The sequence below is a fragment of the Anopheles ziemanni genome, assembly GCF_943734765.1.
Source record: "Anopheles ziemanni chromosome X unlocalized genomic scaffold, idAnoZiCoDA_A2_x.2 X_unloc_29, whole genome shotgun sequence".
NCBI lineage: Eukaryota > Metazoa > Arthropoda > Insecta > Diptera > Culicidae > Anopheles > Anopheles ziemanni.
In genome coordinates, this window is record NW_026689795.1 from 241,867 (window position 1) to 257,500 (window position 15,634).

Genomic DNA, 15,634 nt, shown 5'->3' on the forward strand with positions numbered 1-15,634 from the left:
GCTAAACACAAATTGTCCTGCTAAGCAGCGTACCGTAAGTGCACTTGCGCACACGAACAGCGAAGGTGTCAGGTCATACTCCACCGAAAGGTCCTAACCCGTTCCAATCGGCATCGACGCATTAACGCTGACTGCGTTCTAGTTAGCATATGTGAGTCACGTTCGTTATCGGAATTAACCAGACAAATCAATCCACGAACTAAGAACGGCCATGCACCACTACCCTTAAATTTGAGAAAGAGCTATTAATCTGTCTCACCTCCATAAGTTCGGACCTGGTAAGTTTTCCCGTGTTGAGTCAAATTGAACCGCAAGCTCCATTTCATTGTGGTGCCCTTCCGTCAATTCCTTTAAGTTTCAACTTTGCAACCATACTTCCCCCGGAACCTGACTTTGGTTTCCCGGAAGCTACTGAGAGCACCTGGTTGTAGCGTCTCCCAATTGCTAGTTGGCATCGTTTACGGTTAGAACTAGGGCGGTATCTAATCGCCTTCGATCCTCTAACTTTCGTTCTTGATTAAAGAAAGCATCCTTGACAAATGCCTTCGCTTTAGTTAGTCTTACGACGGTCTACGAATTTCACCTCTCGCGCCGTAATACTAGTGTCCCCAACTACTTCTGTTAATCATTACCTCCGGTCTGAGTACAAACCAATGAAAGATTAGACCAAGGTCGTATTCCATTATTCCATGCAAGATTATTCTAGGGCGTTTGGGCACCCTGCTTTAAGCACTCTAATTTGTTCAAGGTAAACGTGAGCGGTCGAGCTCTATGTTACACTTGCACCCGTTGAAGGGCACACCATGACACAGACTTGGTGCCCTACCACACCATTGAGTCGCAACCAGATTCCGACTTGGCCCACCGACCACGGGTTGACCGGGTCGGCGGAGCCGGACTGTGTTGGACAAGTATCAACTTCGAACGTTTTAACCGCAACAATTTTAATATACGCTAGTGGAGCTGGAATTACCGCGGCTGCTGGCACCAGACTTGCCCTCCACTTGATCCTCGTAGAAGGATTTATGCTCTACTCATTCCAATTATGAAACATCATTAAAGAGTTTCATATTGTTATTTCTCGTCACTACCTCCCCGTCCCGGGATTGGGTAATTTACGCGCCTGCTGCCTTCCTTGGATGTGGTAGCCATTTCTCAGGCTCCCTCTCCGGAATCGAACCCTGATTCCCCGTTACCCGTTGCAACCATGGTAGTCCTCTATACTACCATCCATAGTTGATAGGGCAGATATTTGCGAGATCTGTCGTCGGTGCGAGACCATACGATCAGCATCATTATCCAGACTTCAACTCAATGACACGGAGAACCCGCGATTGGTTTGACTAATAAGTGCACCAGTTCCCGCGAGGGTCCTGGCATGTTGCATGTATTAGCTCTAGATTTTCCACAGTTATCCAAGTAACTAGGTTGATGATCTCGTAAATTATAGCTGTTATACTGAGCCTTATGCGGTTTCACATTAAATCTGTTTGTACTTAGACATGCATGGCTTAACCTTTGAGACGAGCGTATATTACTGGTAGGATCAACCAGAATTCCGACTTTGCGTTCGAATGTTCATTGTCCCATTGCACCCGGAGGAGCAAACACCACGTTCTATATGTTGTCAAGTCCGGTAGCACACGGGAGGCGAGCCCCCGTGCGAACCTCATTGCCCTCGTATCACACACACCCGATGCACCGGACAGGCACTTGAGCGGCATTCGACTCCGCTAAGCGCTCGTGCGCCCGATTGTGCATGCGCTGACGGGGCCTTCATACCCCTACCACAGCGACCTTATGCCAAACTTCCATGAATACTTAGGTGAGCTGACAAGGGCCTTCATTTCCCTACCATCAACTAAAGGACACGCTAGGCGCGTCCGATCATTGCAACTGCGGGGCTTTCATACCCCAATCACCACAGTACGCAATTCACCAGAGTTTAATCACAACCCCCCCGGACATGGCACACTATTAACTTGCAACAAAACTTAGTGTGTGCCGGGCACATCGGTTCCACAAAATCATTCCCGATGTACCCCAATTGGGGTTGTGAACGCATCCATGGTCCTCTGACACACCCAACCAAGCGTGGATACTACATACCTCAAACACCCAGTACACTAACAGACAAATCAATATATGGTTGCTTTCCCCCAGACATTTGCCAATCACTTGGCACCCGGACGGGAACTCGCTCCTGATTGCGCCAATGCCACCCATTTGCCAAGAGCGAGTTCTGTATGTAGATTTCATTTGGAAAGACAACCGTGTACTGGATATTCTATCCGACGATTACAGATGACGAGTACGAGACTCGACTACACTCACGGATAATACATTTTGGGTCGAGATTGCTTTCGGGGTTTTCGATTGGTCTTGCGCTTGTAAACGTATAACTTTGACTTGTGGTAACTTCGGTATGTTAGTCGATCACGTGGATGTGAACTGGTTAGGGTGAGCAATATGTTCACTTGCACTCTGGGTAGGAATAGGTGAGCGCTATAGGTTAAGATCATTGTATGGTTCCATCGTGATGACTTTCGCTAGATAGTAGGATGTTTGGATAGTTATAACGTTTTTGGCCATTTGTTCATAGTGTTCAGTCCATTGAGGAATTCGATTGGTCTTTGCTTCACACACGTGGTCGATCACTTGGATGTGAACTAGGGTGAGAATAAGGTGTTCACTAGTGCTCTTAGGTTTTGGATCAGTACTGAGCACTTGATTGGTTTCGCATAATATGTATCCATAGTGATGACTCTTTCCAGCTTAAGATTTCGTTACCGGTTTCGAATCCTCCCCACGTTCGCTTTTACTTGGTTAGGTTTTCGAGTGTAGATTTGAAAGCAATCTCATGTATGTATCCCATCTGATATAAGCCACTGACAGTTCATGTCACCTCGTTCAACTCTCGCTGGGTCACAGAAGTATGTTACTGCGCCCATTATCCCTACTCGGATAGGTTCGGTTCGTTCGTTTTATACTACGGTGAGTAAACTCAATTTGTGCATCGCATAGCCATGGAAAGCAAGCTTTCGCGGGCCTCTTCGACTGTTTTGATACGAGCTGTGCCCGTGATGCTTGTCATCCCAGGATACTAGACCCCTTTGGACGACCGCATGACCATCAGAAAGTAAATTCCACGTTCGATTTGGGGTGTGAACCCCGAACATAAAGTCTTTGTGTAGAACCACGAGGGCTCTATAGTACCGATTCTCTCGGTACGCTTGGTCCGTGTTCCTTTATGTTCGTACTCTTGTGAATAAGATTCACGTTCGTTTTGGGATATTTGCTACTGTCACCGTTTGAGTACTATGGGGCTTGAACCCCTAACATAAAGTCTTTGTGTAGAACCACGAGGGTTCTATAGTACCGATTCTCTCGGTACGCTTGGTCCGTGTTCCTTTATGTTCGTACTCTTGTGTGTATAATATTCATGTTCGGTTTGGGATATTTGCTACTTTCACCAGGGTCCCGTTCTTCATACAAGTCTGCCTTGCTAATGTGGTAACTTTATAGTGTAGTTCTGACATCCCAATTTTGGGACTTAGCCGATTTTTCGTATATTTCCACATGACCCATAGGGTCCCTTTCTTCATACAAGCTTGCCTAGGGCGATCGGTCAAAACTTGTCTTACTATTCGATTGGTCTTCGCAGTTTCACCCTAGGCAATTCGCCTAGGTCTGTCTTCTTGAGGAGGCCAAAACCCGAAATAAGGAGGTCTGGCCGACCCTGAAACCTCCCCTGTCTTAACTACACTAACCCGATTTTTCAGGGTCCTCAGCGCCATACAACTTTGCCTAGGTCACTTATACTCTTGACTTAGGCCATCTGACTTGGTCCGTGTTTCTTCCTAGGGTTCACCTAGGTACTTTGCCTTGCTTGATGTGGTAACTTTTTAGTGTAGTTCTGACATCCCAATTTTGGGACTTAGCCGATTTTTCATGAATTTCCATATGACCCTAAGGGTCCCTTTCTTCATACAAGCTTGCCTAGGGCGATCGGTCAAAACTTGTCTTACTATTCGATTGGTCTTCGCAGTTTCACCCTAGGCAATTCGCCTAGGTCTGTCTTCTTGAGGAGGCCAAAACCCGAAATAAGGAGGTCCGGCCGACCCAGAAACCTCCCCTGTCTGAACTACACTAACCCGATTTTTCAGGGTCCTCAGCGCCATACAACTTTGCCTAGGTCACTTGTACTCTTGACTTAGGCCATCTGACTTGGTCCGTGTTTCTTCCTAGGGTTCACCTAGGTACTTTGCCTTGCTTGATGTGGTAACTTTTTAGTGTAGTTCAGACATCCCAATTTTGGGACTTAGCCGATTTTTCATGTATTTCCATATGACCCATAGGGTCCCTTTCTTCATACAAGCTTGCCTAGGGCGATCGGTCAAAACTTGTCTTACTATTCGATTGGTCTTCGCACTTTCACCCTAGGCAGTTTGCCTAGGTGTAGCTTCTTGAGGAGGTCAAAACCCAAAATAAGGAGGTTCAGCCGACCCAAAAACCTCCCCTGTCTAAACTACACTAACCAGATTTTTCAGGGTCCTCAGCGCCATACAACTTTGCCTAGGTCACTTGTACTCTTGACTGAGGCCATCTGACTTGGTCCGTGTTTCTTCCTAGGGTTCACCTAGGTACTTTGCCTTGCTTGCTGTGGTAACTTTTTAGTGTAGTTCAGACATCCCAATTTTGGGACTTAGCCGATTTTTCGTATATTTCCATATGACCCATAGGGTCCCTTTCTTCATACAAGCTTGCCTAGGGCGATCGGTCAAAACTTGTCTTACTATTCGATTGGTCTTCGCACTTTCACCCTAGGCAGTTTGCCTAGGTGTAGCTTCTTGAGGAGGTCAAAACCCAAAATAAGGAGGTTCAGCCGACCCAAAAACCTCCCCTGTCTAAACTACACTATCCAGATTTTTCAGGGTCCTCACCGTCATACAACTTTGCCTAGGTCACTTGTTCTCTTGACTTAGGCCATCTGACTTGGTCCGTGTTTCTTGCTAGGGTTCACCTAGGTACTTTGCCTTGCTTGATGTGGTAACTTTTTAGTGTAGTTCAGACATCCCAATTTTGGGACTTAGCCGATTTTTCATGTATTTCCATATGACCCATAGGGTCCCTTTCTTCATACAAGCTTGCCTAGGGCGATCGGTCAAAACTTGTCTTACTATTCGATTGGTCTTCGCACTTTCACCCTAGGCAGTTTGCCTAGGTGTAGCTTCTTGAGGAGGTCAAAACCCAAAATAAGGAGGTTCAGCCGACCCAAAAACCTCCCCTGTCTAAACTACACTAACCAGATTTTTCAGGGTCCTCACCGTCATACAACTTTGCCTAGGTCACTTGCACTCTTGACTTAGGCCATCTGACTTGGTCCGTGTTTCTTGCTAGGGTTCACCTAGGTAGTTTGCCTTGCTTGATGTGGTAACTTTTTAGTGTAGTTCTGACATCCCAATTTTGGGACTTAGCCGATTTTTCATGTATTTCCATATGACCCTTAGGGTCCCTTTCTTCATACAAGCTTGCCTAGGGCGATCGGTCAAAACTTGTCTTACTATTCGATTGGTCTTCGCACTTTCACCCTAGGCAGTTTGCCTAGGTGTAGCTTCTTGATGAGGCCAAAACCCAAAATAAGGGGGTTCGGCCGACCCAAAAACCTACCCTGTCTAAACTACACTAACCAGATTTTTCAGGGTCCTCAGCGCCATACAACTTTGCCTAGGTCACTTGTTCTATTGACTTAGGCCATCTGACTTGGTCCGTGTTTCTTCCTAGGGTTCACCTAGGTACTTTGCCTTGCTTGGTGTGGTAACTTTTTAGTGTAGTTCTGACATCCTCATTTTGGGACTTAGCCGATTTTTCGTAAAATACCATATGACCCATATGGGTCCTTTCCTTCATATAAGTTTGCCTTGCTTGGTATGGTAACATTTGAGTGTAGTTCTGACATCATCATTTTGGGACTTAGCCGATTTTTCGTAAAATACCATATGACCCATATGGGTCCTTTGCTTCATATAAGTTTGCCTTGCTTGGTGTGGTAACATTTGAGTGTAGTTCTGACATCCCCATTTTGGGACTTAGCCGATTTTTCGTAAAATACCATATGACCCATCAGGGTCCTTTCCTTCATATAAGTTTGCCTTGCTTGGTGTGGTAACATTTGAGTGTAGTTCTGACATCCCCATTTTGGGACTTAGCCGATTTTTCGTAAAATACCATATGACCCATCAGGGTCCTTTCCTTCATATAAGTTTGCCTTGCTTGGTGTGGTAACATTTGAGTGTAGTTCTGACATCCCCATTTTGGGACTTAGCCGATTTTTCGTAAAATACCATATGACCCATATGGGTCCTTTGCTTCATATAAGTTTGCCTTGCTTGGTGTGGTAACTTTTTAGTGTAGTTCTGACATCCCCATTTTGGGACTTAGCCGATTTTTCGTAAAATACCATATGACCCATCAGGGTCCTTTCCTTCATATAAGTTTGCCTTGCTTGGTGTGGTAACATTTGAGTGTAGTTCTGACATCCCCATTTTGGGACTTAGCCGATTTTTCGTAAAATACCATATGACCCATCAGGGTCCTTTCCTTCATATAAGTTTGCCTTGCTTGGTGTGGTAACATTTGAGTGTAGTTCTGACATCCCCATTTTGGGACTTAGCCGATTTTTCGTAAAATACCATATGACCCATCAGGGTCCTTTGCTTCATATAAGTTTGCCTTGCTTGGTGTGGTAACATTTGAGTGTAGTTCTGACATCCCCATTTTGGGACTTAGCCGATTTTTCGATCAATACCATATGACCCATCAGGGTCCTTTGCTTCATATAAGTTTGCCTTGCTTGGTGTGGTAACATTTGAGTGTAGTTCTGACATCATCATTTTGGGACTTAGCCGATTTTTCGTCAAATACCATATGACCCATATGGGTCCTTTCCTTCATATAAGTTTGCCTTGCTTGGTGTGGTAACATTTGAGTGTAGTTCTGACATCCCCATTTTGGGACTTAGCCGATTTTTCGATCCATCCTATATGACCCATCAGGGTCCTTTTTCTTCATATAAGTTTCCCAAGACTTAGTGCTTTTTACCTTTGGACACCAATATCACCCTTACGGGTTTCTTTGATCTTCTCACTTTGTATTGACCAAATGTAGGTCTTGCCATGCCAAACATATTATTGTTCTACACCAAGTCTCTATCTCGTACCGCCAGCTCGGTACATTCGATCAACCTGCCCTTAAGGCACCCGGGACTTAGCCATTTTTTCACATTTTTCATGATTTTGAGGCAACTTTTCTCGACTTTGTCACCTTATATCACCAAGATCCTTTCCCTTTAGCGCTTCACTCTGTTCGTATGATATTTAGCGCTGACTATCACCTTTCTATCGCTGACCTCAACTTCTTATTCGGTGCCATAGAGCCAGAGATATTTGGTGTATGCTGTTATAAGGGAAGTTTGTCACTTTTTCAAAGGCCCACTTTGGGACGCCCATATCTCACCTTCACGTATCTTCGATCTTCTTGTCGTCTATGGACGAAACTTAGGTCTTGTATTGGCCAACTTATAAATGTTCTACGGCCAAGCCGTATCTCTTACCGCCAGCCCGGTATTCATGGACTTAGTCGGATTTTCGCCTCTCGTGGTAACAATTTCTGACTTTGACTCACAATAACACCCGAACGGTCACATGCTAGCGCTTTGCTTGGTAGGAATTATAGTTAGCGCTACCTTTTCTCTTTCCATCGATACCTTGTTCGTTCCATTCCATGCCATACAGCCGAAGTTATGATGTTTCCCGTTTTCCATATCATGTGGAGCTTATGCTCTGGGAAAACCATCTAACACCTGTACCACCCTTTTGGGTACCACCGATCTCGTCACTATGTTCGGGCCAAATATAGGTTATAACATGCCCAACATATAATTGTTCTACACCAAGTCTCTATCTCTTACCGCCTGCTCGGTATTTTACTCGTAAGTCCAAATTTCACAACTTGTACTTTTTGGCCCAATGTACTCGAGTTTCAATTTTGGTAACATTTTTCGACTTTGACACTTAATAACTTCCAAATCATGCTAGTTAGCGCTTTGCTTTCTTCTAGTCGTATCTAGCGCTGGGTGTTACCTTTCCAAAACATATCCTAGCTTAACAATCCATGCCATACAGCCGGAGCTATACGGTGCACAAGTCAAATCCATTTTAGCCATGTTTCATTTTTGCCAATTTTTGACCACTCGTATCACCCTTCCAGAGTGGTCCGATCTTCTCGCTGTCTATGGACGACTTTTAGGTCTCGTAGAGGCAAACTTATAAGTATTCTACGTCAACCCGCTATCTCTTACCGCCTGCTCGGTATTCTTGGTCTTGTGTGATTTTTGGAAATTTTGGTATTATTTTTCCACTTTGTCGCTTAATAACTCAGTTTTGCTCAACACTTAGCGCTTCGGTTGTTTGGGATTATAGTTAGCGCTCGGTTCGACCTTTCCAACACTGATCTTAGCTTGTCGATCCGTTCCATACAGCCTGAGTTATTCGCGATACCGTGTTTCAACCCATTTCTCAAGTCTCGTTTTGGTCCAACTTTGAACCAGCCATATCACCCTGATGGGTACCTCCGATCTTCTCGCTCTATATTGGCCAAAGTTAGGTCTTGTGGTAACGTACTTATGATTGTTCTACGCCGTGTTCGTAGCTCTTATCGTTCGCCCGCTATTTTCGATCATAAGGTGAATTTTCGCCTCTAAACCACCATTTTTCACCTTTGCCCTCTAATATGACCGACTTGCTCAACACCTAGCGCTTCGCTTGGTAGGACACATAGCTAGCGCTCGTCAAGACCTTTCCAACGCATATCCAAGCTTTCCGATCCGAGCCATACAGCCTGAGCTATAGGCGATACCGTTTTTCCCATTTTCTTGGTCACATGCACTTTAGGGTACCCCTTTTTGCCTTTGACCCTTAATACCTCCTCCGGGTCACTAGTAGGCGCTCAGCTTGGTAGGAAACATAGCTAGAGCAGGCCTTCACCTTTCCAAAACTGCCTCAAGTGTACCGATCCGACATCTAGAACCAAAGTTATGGTCATTCCTATCATGCTCTACTTTCATGGTCAACCTCCACCAAGCACACCTAGGTTGGACCAACTTTCACCAACTCATCTCGAACCCCAAATTTGCTTCGACCTACTAGGTTTCCCTAGTAAAGTGGTCAAAACATCCATTACAACACGACTGGTCTTTCTGGTGGTCGACCTAGGCGACTTTGTTCGACGACCACCACCCCATGGAACTAAAAGACGTCCCTTGATACGGACCACCGATACATTTTCCGGCCTGTCTAAACTACACTCATCGAAATTTTTTTGGGTCCCCACCGTCATACAAGTTTGCCTAGGTCAAGTTTTTCTTCCGGATCGGCCGCGGACCTCACTTTTCATTATCTAGGGAGGCCGTAGGGCCCCAAAAGGGGTTTTTTAAAATTTTCGACACTTTCGACTTTGGTCGGATTTTTTCCGATTTTGGTCCGACCTAGGGACTTGGTGGTCCAAGGAGCCTCGGGACCAAACTTTTTTCTCAGGGGTCCCTACCTCCATACAACTTTGCCTAGGTCAATTTTTTGTTCCAAATCGACCGCGGATTTCACTTTTCAATATCTGGGGCTCGTGTAGAGTCCGAATATGAGGTTTTCTCATTTTTCGACATTTTCGACTTTTTTCGACTTTTTTCGGGTTTTTCGACCTAGGGGTCCGCCGAACAAATTTTGGGTCAAAAATTTTTATTGAACTAGTCGAAAGTACGCAAAAAGATAAGACTTTTTGCCGAAGACACCATGCCCCGGAACCGACTCCTTCCCCTTCAAAATTGGGAACAAACGTGATTTTTGAAACTTTTCCTTAGGGAGCCCAAGACTTAGAAAATTTTCAAATTCTCGATTTTTCGATTGCGAGCTAGCGCTTTGCGGTCTTCGGCAATGTTGTAGATCTCGACGAGATAAGACTTTTTGGTCAAGGGACATTTTGCCCTCCGACCCCTCCTTCCCCCCGCAAATCGCCCCCCAAAGTGCAATTTTTGCATTTTCACCTCTTTGCACGCACTGTTCGGCCCAAATGGCCACTTTCTATGGGTCTGAGCGCTTTGCGGTCTTCGGCAAACTTTTAGAGCGTACCAAGCCCTAATTATAATTCTTCTACACCACCTTCGTACCTCTTCATCCCTGGCCGCTATTCGCGTACCAAGGTAATTTTTGTTCATTTTGTCAACATTTTTCATCTTTGACTGCTTATATCGGCCTTGCCATGAACCGATAGCGCTTCGCTGTGTTCTAACGTAAGTTAGTACTGCTCAATACCTTTCCAAATCATGTCTTAGATTGTCATTTGCTTGCATACAGCCGGAGCTATGAGCGATACCGTAAAAAGTACCGAAACTTGGAAAAATCCTTTGATCGCCCATATCCCCCCTTTGGGGGCCAGATATCGAAAAAAGTTCTGATTCAAAAAGTTGCGCATTAACGTGTTCTAGTTATGCCTAGAACATTTCACTTCGCTAGCTGGCCTGCAACTTAGCCGTAATTGGGATTTTAGGGTGTTCTTGGAGGGCCCATTTCCTGCGACTTGGTATCTTTTGGGCCCAATGTTTCTCTAATATCTCCACGAGTTTTCCAGATAGCCTTTTCAAACTTTCAGGGTGCCTAGAACACCTCAAGACCTTTCCAACGCTATGCCGTTTGCCTCGCTCGGACATCTACAGCCAAAGTTATTCGAGGTACACGGTACCTTACCCTGTTTTCTCAGTACTTGGTCGAAAATTTCGATCAGCCATATGACCGACTTGGACAACCCTGAGCGGGTTGGCCCCATATAACTAAACTTTCGTCTCGTGGAGGCAAACTTATAAATATTCCACGTCAACTCGCTATCTCGTACCGCCTTGACGGTATACTTGGTCCAAGGGCCATTTCCAGCGACTTGGTCGCAATTTCGCTCTAAGTTTCGCTAATACCTTCGTCCGTGGACATGGTGATTTTTTGTTCGTATTTTTCCTTGATAGTCCCACTCAAGACTATTCCATACCAGAGCCAAGCGTCCCGCTAAGTGCCATACAGCCTGAGCAGTAATTCATGAAAGGTACCTCTACCAGTTTTTGCCATACTTGGGTACAAACTTTGGATCGCCCATATCTCCACTTTGGAGGCCAGCCAGCACCTTGGCCTCATATACTTTTTTGTTGGTCATACCATGCACCAAATATAATTGTTCTACGCCAACTTGCTATCTCTTCTCCAACTTGCCGTTATTCTTGGTCCAAGTCCCATTTCATTCGTTTTTGGACCCATTTTGCTATATGTTTCACTAATAGCTTCGGCCATGGACAAGCTGATTTTCTATTTGTATTTTTCCTTGATAGTCCCACTCAAGACCATTCTAAAACACACCGCAGCTTGTCGCTCGGTGGCAAACTGACCGAGTTATAATTCATGAAAGGTACCTCAACTTGGTACACCACGTGGTCGGCCCAAACCATAAACCGACCAAACGACCGACTTGGAGCACCCTGACCGGGTTGGCCCCATATAATGAAAGTTGCGTCTCTACACGCCCAACTTATGAATATTCTACGCCAAGTCGCTATCTCTTACCGGTAAGCCGGTATTCACCTTCCAAGGGGGATTTTGGTCAAGTGCCATTTCCTGCGACTTGGTCCCCGAATACGACCATCATCACCTAATATCTCCGTGGTCTTTCAACTCAGCCTCATGAAACTTTCAGGGTAGATAGGTCTCCCCGAGACCTTTCCAACGGTGAGCCGTTTGCCTCGCTCGGCCATATACAGCCGAAGTTATTAATGGTACTTGGTACCTTACCCTGTTTTTTCCATACTTGTTCGTACTTGGGTACAAACTTTGTATCGCCCATATCTCCACTTTGGAGGCCAGCCAGCACCTTGGCCCCAAATACTTTTTTGTTGGTCATACTATGCCCAAAATATAAATGTTCTACGTCAACTTGCTATCTCTTCTCCAACTTGCCGTTATTCTTGGTCCAAGTCCCATTTCATTCGTTTTTGGACCCATTTTGCTATATGTTTCACTAATAGCTTCGGCCATGGACAAGCTGATTTTCTATTTGTATTTTTGCTTGATAGTCCCACTCAAGACCATTCCAAATCACATCGCAACTTGTCGCTCGGTGGCAAACTGACCGAGTTATAATTCATGAAAGGTACCTCTTCTTGGTACACCACATGGTCGGCCCAAACCATAAACCGACCAAACGACCGACTTGGAGCACCCTGACCGGGTTGCCCCCATATAATGAAAGTTGCGTCTTTACACGCCCAACTTATGAATATTCTACGCCAAGTCGCTATCTCTTACCGGTAAGCCGGTATTCACCTTCCAAGCGTGATTTTGGTCAAGTGCCATTTCCTGCGACTTGGTCCCCGAATTGGACCATCATCACCTAATATCTCCGTGGTCTTTCAACTCAGCCTCATGAAACTTTCAGGGTAGATAGGTCTCCCCAATACCTTTCCAACGATATGCGGTTTGCCTCGCTAGGCCATCTACAGCCGAAGTTATTCATGGTACTTGGTACCTTACCCTGTTTTTTCCATACTTGTTACTTGGGTACAAACTTTGAATCGCCCATATCACCACTTTGGAGGCCAGCCAGCGCCTTGGCCCCATACACATTTTTGTTGGTCATACCACGCACTAGTTATAAATGTTCTACGCAAGCTTGCTATCTCTTCTCCAACTTGCGGTTATTTTTGACTCAAGTCCCATTTCCATAGTTTTTGGTACCAATTTGCTCTATGTTTCGCTAATAGCTTCGCCCAAGGACTTTGTGATGTTTTGTTCGCATTTTTCCTAAATAGTCCCACTCAAGACTATTCCAAATCACACCTTAGCTTGTCGCTCAGTGCCATACAGCCAGAGTTTTAATTCATGAAAGGTACATAACCTTGGTACACCACGTGGTCGGTCCAAACCATCAACCAACCATATGACCGACTTCGAGTCGAGCTAGCGGCTAAGCTCAATATAATGAAATGCGTGTCTTGATGCGGGCTACTGACGGTCTGAACAATGTAGCTCGCTAGCTCGTCTCTAAACTTGTGTTTTGGTCGAATATTGGGTGTTCATTTACCACTTCGGGTAACATGGACTTTGGTGCAACTTTACCACTTGTGCACTTAATTACTTCCCGGTCATTCAAGTCTTTGCCTTCATACTTTCAGGGTAGTTAGGTCTCGTCGAGACCTTTCCATACATATGCCAAACTCATCGATCGGACATCTATAGCCCGAGTTATTCGCGGTACACCGTACCTTAACCTGTTTTTTCCTCAATTGGGTACAAACCTTGGAACACCCATATCGCCCCTTTAGAGACTAGCTGGCACGTTGGCCTCATATAATGATAAGTGCACCTCAACTAGGGCTACTGACGGTCAGAACATTTCAACTTGCTAGCTCGGGCCCACACTTGTGTTTTTCTCGAATATATGGTTCAAGTGTGCCACTTTGGGCACTTTTGGACATTTTGTCCCCACACAACTTTCTTGCCTTGGTAGATAGGGTCTTGTGTTTTTGGGCAAAAAGATGCACCAAGATATGGTCTAACTTTCGTTCTTGTACCGCAAAGCGCTACCTCCAACACCCGAGGAGATAGAAAGTGATTATGTTCGGTATATCGGTCTTCCATGGCCTACTATGGTAAGCCCCTGCAGGTATGCAACCGAAGGTGCTTGGTACATGTATTTGGTGCAAAATCGGTGCAAAGTAGGTGTTTCCTTGATCGGGCTATAACTTTCTTGGTTGATGTTGGATTGCTTTGCGGTCTTCGGGGGATAGTTAGGGAACATGTTGGCCAACATTTTCTTATTCCTCAGCCTGGCCGTACCTCCTACCGTCTAGGCGGTATTCATGCTCTAAGTTGGAACTTGTGTTCCTTCGGGCAACTTTTCTGACTTTGACGCTTAATATCTTCCGTTCATATGCAGTCTAAGCTCTGCAACTCTCAGGAAAGCTAGTACTACTCATTTCCTTTCCATATCAGTCTTTGGCTTGTCGATCCAATGTCTACAGCCTTAGTTATTCACGTTCCCTGTGAAGGTAGGTTTTTGCCCATTTTCCAGTTCATGTGGTAACATTCCCGGACTTTGCCGGCTTTCTCTTCATGTGGTAACTTGCTTGCTTGTGTGGTAACTTGGAAGTGTATGTCTGACAGACCCAATCTCGGACTTAGCCGATTTTTCTCTTCATATCATATGGATCAATCACTAGGCCATCTTGCTTGCTTGTGTGGTAACTTGAAAGTGTATGTCTGACAGACCCAATCTGGGACTTAGCCGATTTTTCTCTTCATATCATATGGATCCATCACTAGGCCATCTTGCTTGCTTGTGTGGTAACTTGGAAGTGTATTTCCGACAGACCCAATCTGGGACTTAGCCGATTTTTCTCTTCATATCATATGGATCCATCACTAGGCCATCTTGCTTGCTTGTGTGGTAACTTGGAAGTGTATTTCTGACAGACCCAATCTCGGACTTAGCCGATTTTTCTCTTCATATCATATGGATCCATCAATACGCCATCTTGCTTGCTTGTGTGGTAACTTGGAAGTGTATGTCTGACAGACCCAATCTCGGACTTAGCCGATTTTTCTCTTCATATCATATGGATCAATCACTAGGCCATCTTGCTTGCTTGTGTGGTAACTTGAAAGTGTATGTCTGACAGACCCAATCTGGGACTTAGCCGATTTTTCTCTTCATATTATATGGATCCTGGACTTAGCCGATTTTTCTCTTCATATCATATGGATCCATCACTAGACCATCTTGCTTGCTTGTGTGGTAACTTGGAAGTGTATTTCTGACAGACCCAATCTGGGACTTAGCCAATTTTTCTCTTCATGTCATATGGATCCTTCACACGGCCTTCTTGCTTGCTTGTGTGGTAACTTGAAAGTGTATGTCTGACAGACCCAATCTGGGACTTAGCCGATTTTTCTCATCATATTATATGGATCCTGGACTTAGCCGATTTTTAGGTTATTATATATGGATCCTGGACTTAGCCGATTTTTCTCTTCATATAATATGGATCCTGGACTTAGCCGATTATTAGGTTATTATATATGGATCCTGGACTTAGCCGATTTTTCTCTTCATATAATACGGATCCTGGACTTAGCCGATTATTAGGTTATTATATATGGATCCTGGACTTAGCCGATATTTCTCTTCATATGATATGGATCCTGGACTTAGCCGATTTTTCTCTTCATATAATATGGATCCGGGACTTAGCCGATTTTTCTCTTCAAATAATATGGATCCGGGACTTAGCCAATTTTTCTCTTCATGTGGTAACGTATGCCAATCGCTCACAAGTCATGGGATAAGGGTACTTGTGTTCTTCCATCTTCTAAGTCCCGCACGGGGACATCGTGATCGCCCCAAGTCCGGAATAGCGCCAAGTCAAGCCCCACGGTGGCCGTGCAGGACCTGTTAGCGGCGGCCCCACTGACAGCACTAATCCGGACTTAGAAATTATATCTTTCTAATCGAACACCACACACGCAACACCACCATACCACCATCTCCT